Consider the following 15,861-nt stretch of genomic DNA (forward strand, 5'->3'; position numbering starts at 1 on the left):
AAGTGCAGTTAAGGGGCAGCTGGTGGGCCCTTCAGGCAACTCACTCCTCCGTCTCCACTCTGAGCAGGTTACACCTCCTGAAACCTCAGTACTTTGTGAGCCTGCTTGCCCCAAACTGAGGTTATCTTCCTGCAAAAATCAGATCCTCATGTGTTCCCTATCACTGCTGAAAGTCACCATCTACCCTGGTCCCCAGGTGGGACTCCTCAGAGTAATCTTCATGCCCTCCCTTTCTCTCATCCCATGGTTCTGCCACTCCCCAAGCGTCTCTTTAATCTGTCCCTCTTCTCTATTACTACTGTCATTGCCTGTCCATTGGGCTGTCTCCATGGCCTCATGATTGATCACTGTACCTCAGGCCTCTGCTCCCTTCTCCCTGTGTACACTCTGCCCCTTGCCTGCTTTGTGCCTCTGATCCCTCTGTGCAGAGAACACAGAACCTACAGGCCTGATCTGTTTCCTCTGTCATCTCTGCCCTCCACACACACCAAATACCAACTTGTCTGTGTGGAGCCCCAAACATGCTGTAAACATTCCCTGCTTTGCCCCTTGACAGATGCCTTTTTTGCCCTGGGGGTGTCCTTCCTGCTTGTGACCCTCTGTGCAACCTTGCTTGACCCCTTCAGCCCTGATCACATCTCTGTGATGACACATCACCTGCCTCATGTGACTTTTTTACATTTACCCAACCATGTCCTCTCTGGATCGTGTGCTCGTTGGGACGTGAACCACATCCTTTTATCATCACTCTCCCAGTGTGAGCACAGATGCACTTGGGCTGTGGGAAGTAGCAGTTCCTGCATTTTGCTGTGTTCGATGCAATGGCTTTAGCAAGCCAAGTGTAGTGGAACCAGTCTTGAGTCAGGTCCCCACCAGCCTGCAGCCTGCCTTCTACTAGATGCCTTCATTTGAAGCTTAGCTTTACCCTGCTGCCCTAACGATCATGGTGCTGATTCCATGTGAGGTCTCTGTCACCATCTTGTACCTAGAGGAGAAATAACTATTTCCCCTTTTCTGTTTGTCAAGGATCATTGTCATTGAACCAACTACTACTGGCTCACATTTAGTCATGGGAGGAAACAGACCTCTAGGACTAAGGTGGAGCAGTATTGTTCAGGGGTTAAGAACATCGATTCTGGAGCCACACTGTCTGAACTTGTGTCCTGGCAGCTGTTACCTGGAGCAAGTTACGTAACTTCTTTGTGCCTCAGTTTCCCCATTTTATTTTTATTTATTTATTTATTTTTTTATCCTCACTCAAGGACATTTTTCCATTTTTTGTTCAGATAGAGTGGGAGGGAGAGAGAGAGAGACACACATCGACGTGAAAGGGACACATTGAGTGGCTGCCTCCTGCATGACCCAACCAGGGCCGGGGACAAACTGCAACCGAGGTATGTGCCCTTAGCAGGAACTGAATCCAGGTTTCTGTGGACCACAGGCCAACGCTCTAACCGCTGAGCCAAACCGGCCAGGGCAGTTTCCCCATTTTTAAATGGAATTGATGCCCTGGCCAGTTTGGCTCAGCGGTTAGAGCGTTGGCCTGGGGACCAAAGGATCAAGGGTTTGATTCCGGTCACGGGCATGTACCTGGGTTGCAGATTCAATCCCCAGCACCAGTCTGGGTCATGTGGGAGGCAACCAATCGATGTGTCTCTCTCACATCAATTTTTTTTCCTCTCTCTTCCCCTTCCTCCCAGTCTCTCTAAAAAAAACCAAAAAAATCAATGGAAAAATACCCTCGGGTGAGGATTAACAACAACAACAAAATAATAAAAATAAATACATAAAATGGAAGTGACACTAGTACCTAACTCATATATAGGATGGTTAAGATGATTAAGTGAATTAATTCCCATAACATGCTTATAATAGTGCCCGATACAAACAAAGGCTACATAAATGTTAGCTATTGTTATTGAGAGAGGTATTTTTTTCCTACTTGATGAAGGAAGTAGCTATACTTTTAAGTTTCTTTTATGAATGTTTGTATATCAGAGTGGAGTTAGCTGTAATCTAAACTACATTTTCTCTCCAGTGCTTATGTTTTGGGGATTTGAGTCAACATGTTAGCTGGAGTTGAATTGTGGAAGAGGAAGAAGCACAGCAACCAAAGCCCAGGAGTTGATATTTCAAGTGTTTTCTTGTACTGGCTCAGCAGGAGCCCTCTAGGGCTGTCAGGGGCCTGGTGTGGTGCTATACTGCTGCTGCCCCCCCCCCCCCGCCCCCACAGATGGTAACAAAGTGTCTCTCATATGAGGCTGCGGTGCTGACTTTCCTGGGAGCAGATGGGCACTGTCTTAGCTTGCAGTCAGAGGTTTCTGTTGGAAGATGTAAAAGTTTTATTTTTTACATTTTATGAGGTGATTTTGGCGTGGCTCAAAGTAAGAATGTCAGAACCCTTGGAAGTAGGGTGGATGATCTGCAGGCAGGTCAGTGTACCTGCAGCCCCACCCACCTACTGGTGAGCTGGCAGTGAAAGGCGGGGGCTGGGAATGCTTGGATTGCAGGAGCAGGGAGAAAAGTCAGGGGTGTGGAGAGAGAGTAGGGTTCTGGCTTCTCCCAAACTTGGGTGCTTTGATGGGGTTGAGAGTAGGACAGATCTTCCCACCTCAGACAGAGCAAGGGAGGCTCAGGTTGTGTTGATAGGCGGCCCCACCTGCATAGAGCTGGATAGCTGATAATTTCTTCCTTTTCCGTTTCTGTGGAGGAGGCAGCTGTTGTCTTGGTGTGGCATATATTACTTTAATTACTATAGTCCCTCAAAGGAGAACCCAACCCCACTGAGATATACTTTCCTTGGACTGTTGGAAGAGAAGCAGCTAAAAAAAACCACAGCTGGGGATTAGGTGTGAAGGGCATAGCTCCTGAAGCAGATGGCAACAATGTCTTGGTGTGGGTTTGGGGCAGAAGGACTATCTGCCTTCTTTCTACAGTATAGTTTTGTTCAAATGAGCATCTTTTCCTTCCCCTAGAGCTTTTTAACCAAGCCTGTTCTTAATGGGCTATTAAGAGCATACTCCCCTCCCCACTTCCCCGCCGGTTTGGCTTAGTGGTTGGAGCGTCGACCTGTGGACCAGAGAGTCCTGGGTTTGGTTCCTGCTAGGGGCACATACCAGAAAAAAAGAGCATGCCCCCTGGAGTGTTTGTGTCCTGATTCCTGTGGCTGGGCCTGCTTCTACTGGGTGGGACACATCCTGCAAACAGCTGATATTTCACATCTGCGTGTGTCACAGGAGAGCAACAGCAGATAGCAGAGATCAGGGCAGACCAGCGGGAGTCTGTGTCAGGTTCACAAGGACAGAGGCTAGCCCCTGTCAGTGGTGTGGCAGACTCCATTGACAATAAATAACAGCATGTTGTTCCATCACCTCTCTCCCTATCCTTGTTGGGTACAGCACATGCTGTATGTGGTGTCTCAATAGCAGGTGGCTTTGTGTAGTGGATGTCTTAGAGATCACTATCACGTAGGTGGGTTTCCTGTAGTCTGGAAATGCTATTTTTTTTTTCCATTTTTTGCACAGATAGAGTGGGAGGGAGAGAGAGGAAGAGAGACAGAGAGAAACATCAACGTGAAAGGGACACATCGAGTGGCCGCCACCCGCACGACCAACCAGGGCCGGGGACAAACTGCAACCGAGGTACATGCCCTTAGCGGGAACCGAACCCGGGTCTCTCCGACCGCAGGCCGATGCTCTAACCGCTGAGCCAAACCGGCCAGGGCTGGAAATGCTATTTTTGTCTGTACCTGCCAAACAGGTACTGCTTCTTTCCACTCCGTGTAGGCTGGGTACCCATGTTGCTCACAGCTGATGTGCCTCCACTGTGTCCACCATTAACCTCTTGGAGCATCTTTCATTTCAGAATCTACAGTGCTTCACAGGGGTCTTCCCTGGGGTTACTCAGTCCCAATCTCTATCAAGGAAGCATGTTTCTTTCCAGCGGGGTAGGCTGAGCCATCAGGGCTCCACTGGGCTTCTGGATATATCTCCTCCTGACCTTGGCAGAGTACCTGGAAATACCCCTCAGAGTCATTGGACTGATTGTAGGTGCCGTGTAAGCCTCCCAAGTGAGTGCCAGGTTGGTAGAGAGAAGCCAACTGGTGATGGCCCTGTGGTTCAAGCCTACAGGAGTTTTGAGGCAGCCCTGCCTCTAAAAGGAATAGCCAGAAGATTCTCCAAAGCCACTGGGTAGCTGCCCAGGACCAGGGCTATGGGAAGATAGGTTGGGGTTTGTGTGCCTGGTGCTGCCCAACACCTTGCTGCCTTTCTCACTCTGTTATTCCTCTGTCAGTGATATCCTTGGGAAGAAACCTGGATGGGGTCGATACTCAGAGGCCTTGTACCAATGGCAACAGATTCTATCTACTGGGCAGTGCAAAAAGAGGGTGGTTTGGCAGTTGGGCCCAAGGACCAGGTAACTAAAACCCTTGTGGTTCACATGGTAGTTAATGGTGCCAGTACTGCAGGAAACACCATGGCCCCTGCTGCAGAACTCATTTTATGTAAGAGGTCCTCTGCCCCCTGCTCCTCTTCCTTGGGCTAGCAGAACCCTTGGCCCTATGGTCAGCTGAGCCTGTGTTCCTTTCCTGTGGGCTGCTTCCCTCTCCTATCAGGAACCTGTATTACCATAATGTAACAGGGCTGCTTGGAAGCCTTTTGAAACAAGGCAACTTAGGCCTGGAAATTACTGTTCCCGGGCTTCAGTGTTTCTTATCCTATTTTCTTCTTCCAAATACCATCTCTCACCTTTCTGTAGCACAGAGGTAAAAATTCTAGATTTAAGACTATTTTTCAGGTCAAGTCCTTGGAGATAAGAGGTTTCATTGACAGCAGAGGGGCCAGTTCTGAAACCCAAGTTTGTTAGTCTTTGAAAACAGAGATTCTCCAGTGTCCTCCAGTGTGGCTGGAAGCTGGGGCCACGTGGAGCTGAGTGGGGACCAGTTACTGCTCAACCCCTTGCCTCTGTAGTACTGGGCACAGGGAGACTGTAGCCAGGGGCCCTGGAAACATGGAATACTGTGCCTGGGCCTCCTTTTGGGAAAGGTTTTGTGCATTCCCAACTCTAAGAATCTGGCAGTGTGTGCGAAGTCACAGGCTTCTACATTACCAGGGTTACCTGTCCACTGACTTCCCCCAGAGATTCACAAGGAGCTCAGTGTAAACAAAGAAGAGCCAGACTCAACCCCAGAAGAGGCATACCAAGGCCCAGGAGCTGAGGTTGCACCTCAGTTTTGTGGGACAGTGCCACCCCTTTCCTTAACCTGATTCAGCATGGATGACAGACCCAGCTTGTCCTATGGGAACCTGAGGTGTAGGCAGGTAGCCCTGCCAGGTATGCCAGATGCCATATGAGCTATGTCTTAGCCAGACCCAGCTGTATTCATCTGGCTGTTCATGGGCTTCTCTTGGCCATTAAGTATCTGTTTCTTTGGGGGAGGGGAGGGGTGGTAATGACTTGCAGAAATACCCTTTAACTTTTATTTATTTGCTTATTTATTTATTTATTTATTTATTTATTTTAGAGAGATAGGAAGGGGGAGGGAGAGAGAGATAGAAACATCAATGAGAGAGAGACACATTGATTGGCTGCCTCCTGCATGCCCCCCGACTGGAGGTCCACAACCCGGGCATGTACCCTGATGAGGAATCAAACTGGCGACCTCTTGGTCCATGGCCAATGCTTTATCACTGAGCCACACCAGCTGGGCAGAAGGCCCCTTTATATTACAGGTGCTGGTATATAGTCCCTCATCCTGCCCAGGTTTCAAGTTAACACCTGGCTCTGGCTCTGAGAGTACGGCCTGGGTGCCCCTATGAGGGCAGTCTTCACCTGGTGTCACCAGCTACCTGCAATTAGCCTTTTTCTCCTGCCCTTTTTGCCTTGGCCTCCATGGGGTGCTAAGCACCATGAAGAGAAGAACTCAGGGAATCCCCTGCTTCTCTATTCTGGAGCGGCCAGAGGCATCACCTTAGGGTTATGTTAGTCCTGTTCCTTGGTCCCATGGCTTGGATAGCAGCCATGTGAGTACTGTGACAGGCCTTCCCTGATGTCACCCCATAGTATTTGCTGAGTGAAACACTCTCTTTTGCTTTCCCATTATCCACTGTTGAGCTATTCCAGGCATTGCTCCTGTCAGATTTTTAAAGATACATGAGGTTGGGAAAGGCGTCTGTCTGATGAATTTCTGGAGAGGGATAGCCATGAGTGAGTGACCACCCTTGAGAAGCAGCTCTGCCATGAGGTCCTCCATGGCACGTGCACTCTCTCCACAGCAACCTCAGTCTCAGGAAACACCCTGAGCAAGCTAGCCCAGCTCCTCTCCTCCATAGCCAGCCTCAAGAATAAGCACCATGAAGAGAAGAACTCAGGGAATCCCTGAGAGCCACTAAGCATGGCTCCAGCTCTACCAAGTGCCCAAGGGTTGTCTCTCTAGGAAACTGGGAACAAACAAGAGTGAGGGAGGCCTGGGGATGCTATTGGTGGGCTGTTAGGAGAGGTGGAAGATGACTAGTTCCACCCCTCCTGCTCCTTCAGGGAAAAAGGGAGCAGGAAGTCTGAAGCACCCAGGCTTGATCAATGAGCTAGTGTTAGAGACGGAGAGGGAAGGAAAACTCACAGGTAAATGCCTCTTGTGGACTGATGTTCCATGTACATTCGTATTTAATCCTTCTACCAACATGAAAGAGAAGTTCAGCCAGGAGAACTTAGAGGGGCTGAGAAGTGACAGAATGGGGATTCAAACCCAAGTCTCTCTGACTTCAAAGTCCAGTGGTGACTGGGACCTGTTTATTGGGGAGAGATGGCTGATTTGGAGGCATGGGGATCAGCTGTTAAGCTATCTTTGTGAGCAAGACATGGGTTGGACTCTGTCCTGGTCAGCCTTGGGCCAGGACCAGAAACTATTACTGGGCATACACAGCACCAGCCCCCTCCCAGGGTTCTATGCTAATGTGCTGATGATGCAGAAATCTTTCCACTCAGCATCAGGAGTTCTCTTCATTCCTAGCTGCCCTGGGATTGAAACTCTTGATGTGTTCTGGCAGATGGGAGTGGCATGGGATGGGCTCTTGGAGCAATCATGCTGGAGCATCTGACACCTCATGGGGAGTCTCCCACCTCTAGGGCACTGTAACCAGGGGTGGCATCTGGGAGTGCCAAGGTGATATAAACCATTTCCCCAGCCACCCCCACACTTCTGTGACTGGGACTTCCCCTCTGAGTGATGATGGAAGGGGAAGTGGGTGGTGCCAGAGCATCTGAACTGGGCACCTGGGGCCTCCTGCCTCCTGGCCTGAATGTGGCTTGGCTTCCTGCATCATTGGCATCTGATGTGGCAGGGGATAGGCTTTTCTGTGTGGGCATCAGGTTGGCTGGCATCCCATCAGTTATCTCTGGGAGTGACAAGGCTAATTTTCTTTGAAGAGGGAAGAATGATTAGTAGGCTGGCACTCTGTCAGAGTGTTGTGCCCATTGTGTAGCCCTAGACATCTGATCCAAAGCCACTTGGACCTGACTCCTTAAGGTCCTGAACAGGCAGCTGTGTCTCCTTGTTTTCTTCTGGCCCTTACATCCTACTGTCCTCTGCAATAGCTGGCTCTGGCCTATGGTGAGGGTGACAGTTTTCATTCTTGGGCACATCATTCCAGCCTCACATGAGGCCCATCCAGAGAGGGGTGACTACACATGTTGCCAGGGCTCATGCTTAGAAAGTTGCTGACTTTGGCTACATGATAGGAGTTGGGTAGAAAAGGGGCTTCAGTTCTGAAGCAGAGGGTGATGGGGCTGAAGGGAAGACTTGTCCAGACAGAGATATGGAAGTGACCATAGTTGCTGGACCCTCTTAACGGGAAGGAGGACTTAGAACATGGATTATTTTAAAGCTGGTAGGGATATTTGCATCACCTGTTTTGTTTCATAGATGAGGAAACTGAGACCCGAAGAAGTTAAATGACTTACCCAGGGGTAGAGACTGGTCTGTAGCCTGGCTGTAGGCCTCTTTCCAGGGCTCAGAACTAGCTTTACCATTAGTCTGTATAAGTAGAGGCATGATGCAGACATACAGTTCTAATATTATTTTTCTTAAAAAAAAAAAAAAGACAACAAAATTCCTCACAATCAAGCCCATGATTGCCCACAAATGGTGTGTCACAATGTGGTCAGACACATTGATAATTTTGTGCTTCTGGTTTCCTGCCAGCCCTTGGTCACATTTCCCTTTTTACTTCAGCACCTCCTACTGTGGGTCAGCTGTTATGCAAGGTGAACAGAATGATGCTTAGATGTGGTCCCTTTCATTAGTGAAGTTTGGTTGCTTCAAGGAAGAGAAATCCATCTCTAATCAGCTTGTTTCACCAGACCTCAGGCAAGGCAAACAGAGGAGCCAGGTCTCTCATCTCTGTTTCTTGCCTCTGCTTTCTACATATTAGCTTCAGTCTGTCAAACTGGCTTTTCTTTCTTTTTTTTTTTTTTATCCTCACCTGAGGATATTTTCCCATTCTTTGTACAGATAGAGTGGGAGGGAGAGAGAGGAAGGGGGAGAGAGAGAGAGAGAAACATCGACGTGAAAGGGACACATCGAGTGGCTGCCACCCGCACGACCAACCAGGGCCGGGGACAAACTGCAACCGAAGTACATGCCCTTAGCGGGAACCGAACCCGGGTCTCTCCGGACCGCAGGCCGACGCTCTAACCGCTGAGCCAAACCGGCCAGGGCTCAAACTGGCTTTTCTTACATGAGGTTGGAATGACGGCCACTTTGGACCCACTCTCCTCCCAGCTCCCTTGTAGAAAAATTCCAGGAAGATCTCTGATTGGTCCAGCGTGGGTTAGCCTGGCCCTAAGGGAGGACGGATACTAGGATTAGCAGTCCCCACTAAAGCCACAGGATGGATGCAAGGGAGGAGCTACTTCTTAAGAGAAGGTGAATGCTGTCTTCTAAAGAAGCAGAGCTGGCAGACAAATCCTAGCACTCCTTGTTCCCTTACCCTGCTGTTTGTTCTTGTGGCCTTGGGGAAGGGGCACCAGGAGGCTTTGTGCCCGGCTCCCTTCTCAAAGTGGACAGAGCCCAGCCAGACACTGATAGGGAGTAGTATTGGTCAGGTCAGCCAAGCTTGGGGTTCAGAAACCTTGTAGGTGGTACCTGGAGTTTTTTCTGATGGAGCCCATCTTGAAGAACTTGTGCTATTCTACTTTTAGAGCATCTTCCTCTTCCCTGTATTTGGATTGGGGATCACCTTGGGAAGAAGAAGGTGGTGGCTTCACCGTCGAGGTTACCTACCTGGTGCTCCCTCAGGAAGGAGAATTGAGCTTCTGAACAGTGTTATCTCTAAGACCACAGGCTTCATGCAGTCTCTCAGTGCCTCAGTTTCCTCAGCCTTCAGATGAGGATTATCATACATACTGATTGGTTTAGAGACTCAGAATGTTTCTCACAAGTAGACATCTATGGCCCTTAGACAGAGATATCTAATTGCTATTCCCTCATTTTGTGGAGAAGGGAACCAAGGTCTAAGGAGGTAAGTGACTGCTCAGGGCCTGCCATCTTGGAGGGACAATACTGTGGCCAGGACCAGACTGTAGCAGCCTTTCAGGCCACACTGACCACCCTGGCACTCAGGGCTACAGTGTCTCTTTCTGACAGAGGCCAAACCACCCTTTGTAGGATCCTAGCCTGAGACTGACAACAACACATTGGCTACAAAATGTGCAACAGTGGCTAGGCCGTGGTCTTATGGTTTTTCTCCTGTCTGCCCAATTCCTAAGAGTAGCAGCAGTAGCACCATTTTTTCAAGGCCTGGGGAGAAGATTTGAGGGTAGGGTGACTGAATTCATTTAGAGTCACTTTATCCCCTTTAACATCTCATCTACTTGGGCTTCTGATGCCCTTCTCTTGTGTTTGTTCTGACATTTCTAGTTCTTGACTAGCATAAATTTTACTCCCAAAGAAAAAACATAAAGCCATGTGTCAGGACAACACAGTAGGAAAATCTTCCTGTGACTTCATTTTAACTTTTCTGTCTACACCACTGTTTATTTATTGAGTGTTCCCCATCATAGCCTCACTGAACATCTCAAACTTAATGTGTCCAAAAGCCTGCTCTTTCTGCCCATCTTCCCTGTCTTTTAGTAAATGGTACTAACAACCACCCATTTGCCCAGGACAAAATCCTTGGAGTCATCCTTGTTCCTCTCATACCATCAGCACACACATCCTGCGAGTCCTATTGACTCTGCTCTGAGTCTTTCGTAAATGCCACTCAGTTTCGGCTCTGCTGGCCACATTTCTGTTTCTCAGACATGCTGAGCTCTTTCCCTTTATCCCAAAAGTTCTTCCTTCTGATTCTTATGTCAAGTAGACCTTTGCTCAGGGTTCATCACTCAGTAAGCTAACTTGATTACTCTATCCTGGTCATTCCCCATCCCCACTTCCATTTCTAGCCCATCACCTGATGTTGTTTTCTTTAGAGCACATTTTATCTACCAGTTGTTTTCTTATTTGCTCTTTGGTTTTCTTATATATTATATCTTCTCTGCTCCCTTCACACCACCCACCATCCCCTCTTGTCAACTTCATGGAGTTGATGATGCTTGTCCTTTCCAGAGGATGAGAATTTAGCACACTGGCCCTAAACCAAGCTGCTGCTGTAGCCACTGTTACTAGATGAGGTATATAATTACATTCTGTTTTTAACCCCAAGCTGCCTTACACACACATACATAATCACCTGTATATACACACAGGCTGTTAATTGTGTTTAGAAAACTACTGGCTATCAATTGAAGATACATTACAGCTCTGATTTTCTTAGAAAAGCTTTAAATTTCATAGCACTGTGAGGAGGCAAGGAGCTGAGATGTTGCTTCTCTGCACAAATCTTTCCAGATGATCAATAACTTTTATAGTCACAGGGGACTGTAGTAGTATCCTATTGCTGCTGTAACAATAGTAGTGGCTTATAGCTCTGGAGGACTGAAGTCCTAAAATAAAGGTGTCGGATGGATGGTATTCTTTCTGAAGTCCTTAGAGAAGAATCCGTTTCCTTGCCTGTTCTAGTTTCTCAAATCCACCTACATTTCTTGACTCATGGCCCCATCCTCCACCTTTAAAGCCAGCAATGTAGCATCTTCCATTTTTTCTGTTTCTGTCATATCGCCTTTTCTGACTTGATCTTCCTGCCTGCCTCTTTTTTTTTTTTAATCTTTATTGTTGAATGTAAAATGTATTACAGATGTTCCACATTTTTCCCCCATTGACCCCCTCCTCCCCACTCCGGCCCCCCTCCCGCTATTTCCCACACTATTGTCTGTGTCCATTGGTTATGCATATAAGTTCTTTGGTTTATCTCTTCCCACCCCCCCAACCCCTTTCCCTTTGAGGTTTGTCAGTCTAGCAATGAATTTGTACTTCTAAATCTCTTCACCTTTTTCACCCATTCCCCCACTGGCAACTAACAAAATGTTCTCTGTATCTATGAGAATGTTTCTGTTCTACCTGTTCATTTTGTTTGTAGATTCCATTGTCGATAGATATGTATTCATTGCCATTTTGTTTGTTCATATATTTTATCTTTTTCTTCAAAAAGACCCTTCATCATTTCATATAATAACAGTTTGGTGGTGATGAACTCCTTTAACTTTTTCTTGTCTGGGAAAGTTTTTATATGTCCATGGATTCTAAATGACAGCTTTGCAGGATAGAGTAATCTTGGTTGTAGGTTCTTGCTTTTCATCACTCTGAATATTTCTTGCCACTCCCTTCTGGCCTGCAAAGTTTCTTTTGAGAAATCAGCTGACAGCCTTATGGGAACTCCCTTGTAGGTAACTAGCTGCCTTTCTCTTGCTGATTTTAAGATTCTCTCTTTGTCTTGAACCTTTTGCATTTTGATGATGATGTGTCTTGGTGTGGGCCTCTTGGGGTTCATCTTGTTTGGGACTCTCTGGGCTTCCTGGACTTGTATGTCTGTTTCCTTCACCAAGTTAGGAAAGTTTTCTGTCATTATTGTTTCAAATAGGTTTTTGGTTTCTTGTTCTCTCTCTTCTCCTTCTGGCACCCCCAAGATGCAAATGTTGGCACGCTTGAAGTTGTCCCAGAGGCTACTTACATCATCCTCATTTTTTTGGATTCTTTTTTCTTTTTGCTGTTCTGATTGGGCATTTTTTGCTTCCTTATATTCCAAATCGATGGTTTGCTCCTTGGATTTACGTACTCTATTATTGAAGCTGTGTAAATTATTCTTTGTTTCAGTTAATGCCTCCTTCAATTCTAACTGTGCATCCATGATTTCTGACTGGCCCTTTTTTATGCTCTTGAGGCCCTCACTAAGTTCACTGAGGTTCTCACTAAGTTCATTGAGCATCCTTATAAGCAGTATTTTGAACTCAGCATCTGTTAGGTTGCTTATCTCCATTTCGCTTAGTTCTTTTCTTGGGGTTTTGTTCTGTTCTTTCATTTGGGACCTGTTTCTTTGTCTCCTCATTTTGGCTGCCTCCCTGTGTTTGTTTCAGTGTATTACTTAACGAGAGGTATGGGGCTAGCTGAGACCAGATGCTGCTTGTTTGAAAGAATTTAGGAAAAACCTGAAGCAGGATCCAAGACACTGCCTGCCTCTTACAAGGACCCATGTGATTGCATTGTGTATCCTCTCCCCATAATTCAGGATAATCTCCCCATTTCAAGAGCATTAATTTACTCACTTATATAAATTTTTTTTTTTTTTTTGCTTTGTAAAGTAGCCTATTCACAGTTCTGGGGATTAGGACAGGTACATGTTTGGGAGGCCTTATTCTTTGTACCACAGGGAGTGAGTTTTCTTCATTTGGACAAATCTATATAATAGATAAATCATTTGGGAACTGGAGACAAGAAAACTGCCACAAGAAAATGTATCTATTTTCCAGCCAAACTGAAGTGATGGTGAATCCTGAAATGACTCTAGATAAATATATATATATATTTTTTTTTTTTTTCCTCACCCGAGGACATTTTTTGTTCAGATAGAGAGGGAGGGAGAGAGAGAGAGAGAAACATCGACGTGAAGGGACACATCGAGTGGCTGCCACCCGCACAACCAACCAGGGCCGGGGACAAACTGCAACCGAGGTACGCGCCCTTAGCGGGAACCGAACCCGGGTCTCTCGGGACCGCAGGCCGACGCTCTAACCGCTGAGCCAAACCGGCCAGGGCGATAAATATATTTTTTTATTGAGCTTTTCAGTTTAGAAAAATTTCGAATCCATATTTATAGCTCGAATTAAAAATATAAAAATTTGCCCTGGCTGGTTTGGCTCAGGGGTTAGAGCGCTGGCCACGAACTGGAGAGTCCCAGGTTTGGTTCCCGCTAAGGGCATGTACCTCGGTTGCAGTTTTTCCCCAGCCCCAGTTGGAGTCGTGTGGGTGGCAGCCACTCAGTGTGTCTCTCTCTCTTCCTCCTCTCCCTCCTGCTCTATCTGAAGATAAATGCAAAAATGTCCTCAGGTGAGGATAAAAACATATATATATATATATATTCATTCCATGGTAGTTATATCAAAATAATTATATACTTTATTTTTTATTGTATTTACTTAAAAAAAAATTTTTTTTTCTCCCTGGCCAGTTTGGCTTAGCAGTTAGAGCATCAGCCTGCAGTCCAGAGAGACCCAGGTTCGGTTCCTACTAAGGGCGCGTACCTCGGTTGAGGTTTGTCCCAGGCCCTGGTTGTTCGTGCGGGAGGCAGCCACTCGATGTGTCCCTTTCACATTGATGTTTCTCTCATTTCTCTCTCTTCCTCTCTCTTCCTCTCACTCTATCTGAACAAAAAATGGAAAAAAAATGTTCTCGGTAAGGATAAAAAAATAAAAATGTAAACATCTGTTGCTTTTGGTGGAAGTTATTAAGCTCCCATACACGGGGACAAAAATATCTCCCAGATTTCCTTTTTTTTTTTTTTTTATACTCTTTTGTTTTTTTTTATTTTATCCTCACCCGAGGACATTTTTCGATATTTTGTTCAGATAGAGTGAGAGGGAGAGAGAGAGAGAAACATCGACGTGAGAGCAACACATCGAGTGGTTGCCACCCACACGACCCAACCAGGGCTGGGGACAGACTGCAACCAAGGTACGTGCCCTTAGCAGTAACCGAACCCGGGTCTCTCCGGACTGCAGGCCGACGCTCTAACCGCTGAGCCAAACCGGCCAGGGCTCTCCCAGGTTTCCTTGAGTCACTAAGTAGGAAATGATTTTTTCATGTTATTTCACTAGTTTTGATAAATCAAGTGGCCACATCATTATTAGATTTTCTAGAGTACCTATTGCTTTAATCCGAGAAGGCTAAAAAAAAGAAAACCTTCCAGCTCATGTCTTCTACCTTCTAGATAGTAAAATCTTCATAAAAGATCTGCCATGCAGGATCATCCTTGTGGAAGAAAGAAGTGGGCTGGGGTTGGGTGCAGTTGTGTGTCCTGGTCTGCTTGTCATGGCTGCATGGTGAGGCAGAAGTGTGGGTGCGCCTTGGAGAGCAGAGACAGGCAGCTTCAACCTTCAGACAGAAGGAACCATTTAGTGCCTGTGGGTTGGGGTCTTCCTTTAGGGCTGGGGTCTGGGTCTTCCCTCATTGCTGATCTGCAGGCCCCCTAACTCACTGCAAGACAGGTCCACAACTCCCTAAAACCATTGCTTTTAACCACTCTTCTGGTGATGGAGCAGGGGCTTGGGGATGGTTTCACAGCCAGTGTAGTTACCACCCCAAATGAGACAGTTCCTGAGGCAAGAAGGATGTGGGTTCAACTAAAGACTTGAGTTCAAAACTCAGCTCTGGCACTTCTCAGCTATGTGGGCTGGTGAGCAAGCCCTCAATCTCTTGTTGAGGTGGAGGTGGCAGTACTTCTTGTGCCAAACACACAGGATTATCCTAGTGCTTTTCTAACATTGCTACATTGTGGTCAGTTACTGTGTGGCATGTAATAAGTCCCCATGCTCCATCTGAGGGATTCAGGAAGGGAGGGGAGGGAGCACTACTGTGACTGGTGTGGATATGGATCGTGAGTCAGGGGAAGCTGGGGGACATGCCTGGGGCCACCAAACTCAGTCTAAGCCAAACCTGGAGGGATGATTGTCACATTGATCCGCAGTGCTTTCCAGATGGCCATTCTTCATCTGTGGCCTTCTGTAGACCACAGGAGCAGCCACTACTGCAGCTGCTGCTGCCAGGAGCCATACGACCTCCTGCACTGAAGTCTAGGCCTTGCCTACAATAATAGCCTTGTCAGTCTCCCTCTCCATGGAGCAGTGGGTATTGCTGTGTCCCAGAGAGTCATTTCCTGAGGTCAAATGATTTGTGTACCCACCAGCAATAGTAAGGCCCTTCGCAGTCCTTGGGCATGAGGAGCTTAGAAGTTGGGTTGTTGCCCAGAGCAGCACCATGTTCCCTGAGCCAGGCAGTCGCAGTGTCCCTGAGGAATTTGGAAGGTGAGAACAGAGCCTGGCTCCAGGTCTAGGCCTTGGGCCTTTAAAGCCAATCCTGGGCTGGTCTCATGATACTTTCCTTGTGATGTGGTGGGAAGGTGCCTGGAAAGGAGCAGTAGGTTTTGGGCCCTGAACCCATTAGTGAGAGCCATTCAGCTGTGACCTGTTTCCCACTATGGGCTCTGGGGTTCCTTTGTTTAACCAGAGGGTTCATGGCTGAAGATATGAAGGCTTAGGGTACACAGCACTTGGGATGGATGCTGTGATTATGAGGAGTAACTTGCCCTTGAGCCCACCAATTTAAATGCAGGGCAGAGTTTAGGCTCCAAGGTCTGGTCAACCCCACCTCTGCACTCATGCTCTCTGTCTCCCTTTCCAACCCCTGGCTCGATCACCCATCTGTTCTCACCCCCA

General features: G+C 47.3%; 1 protein-coding gene across 4 annotated transcripts in view; it reads left to right on the forward strand.

Moving 5' to 3' along the window:
* Positions 1 to 15,861, forward strand: part of RANBP10 (RAN binding protein 10) — a 99,152-nt gene that overhangs the window by 34,652 nt on the left and 48,639 nt on the right. The gene's annotated exons all lie outside the window — the stretch shown is intronic.

The sequence above is a fragment of the Molossus molossus genome, unplaced genomic scaffold, assembly GCF_014108415.1.
Source record: "Molossus molossus isolate mMolMol1 unplaced genomic scaffold, mMolMol1.p scaffold_m16_p_21, whole genome shotgun sequence".
NCBI classification, from domain to species: domain Eukaryota; kingdom Metazoa; phylum Chordata; class Mammalia; order Chiroptera; family Molossidae; genus Molossus; species Molossus molossus.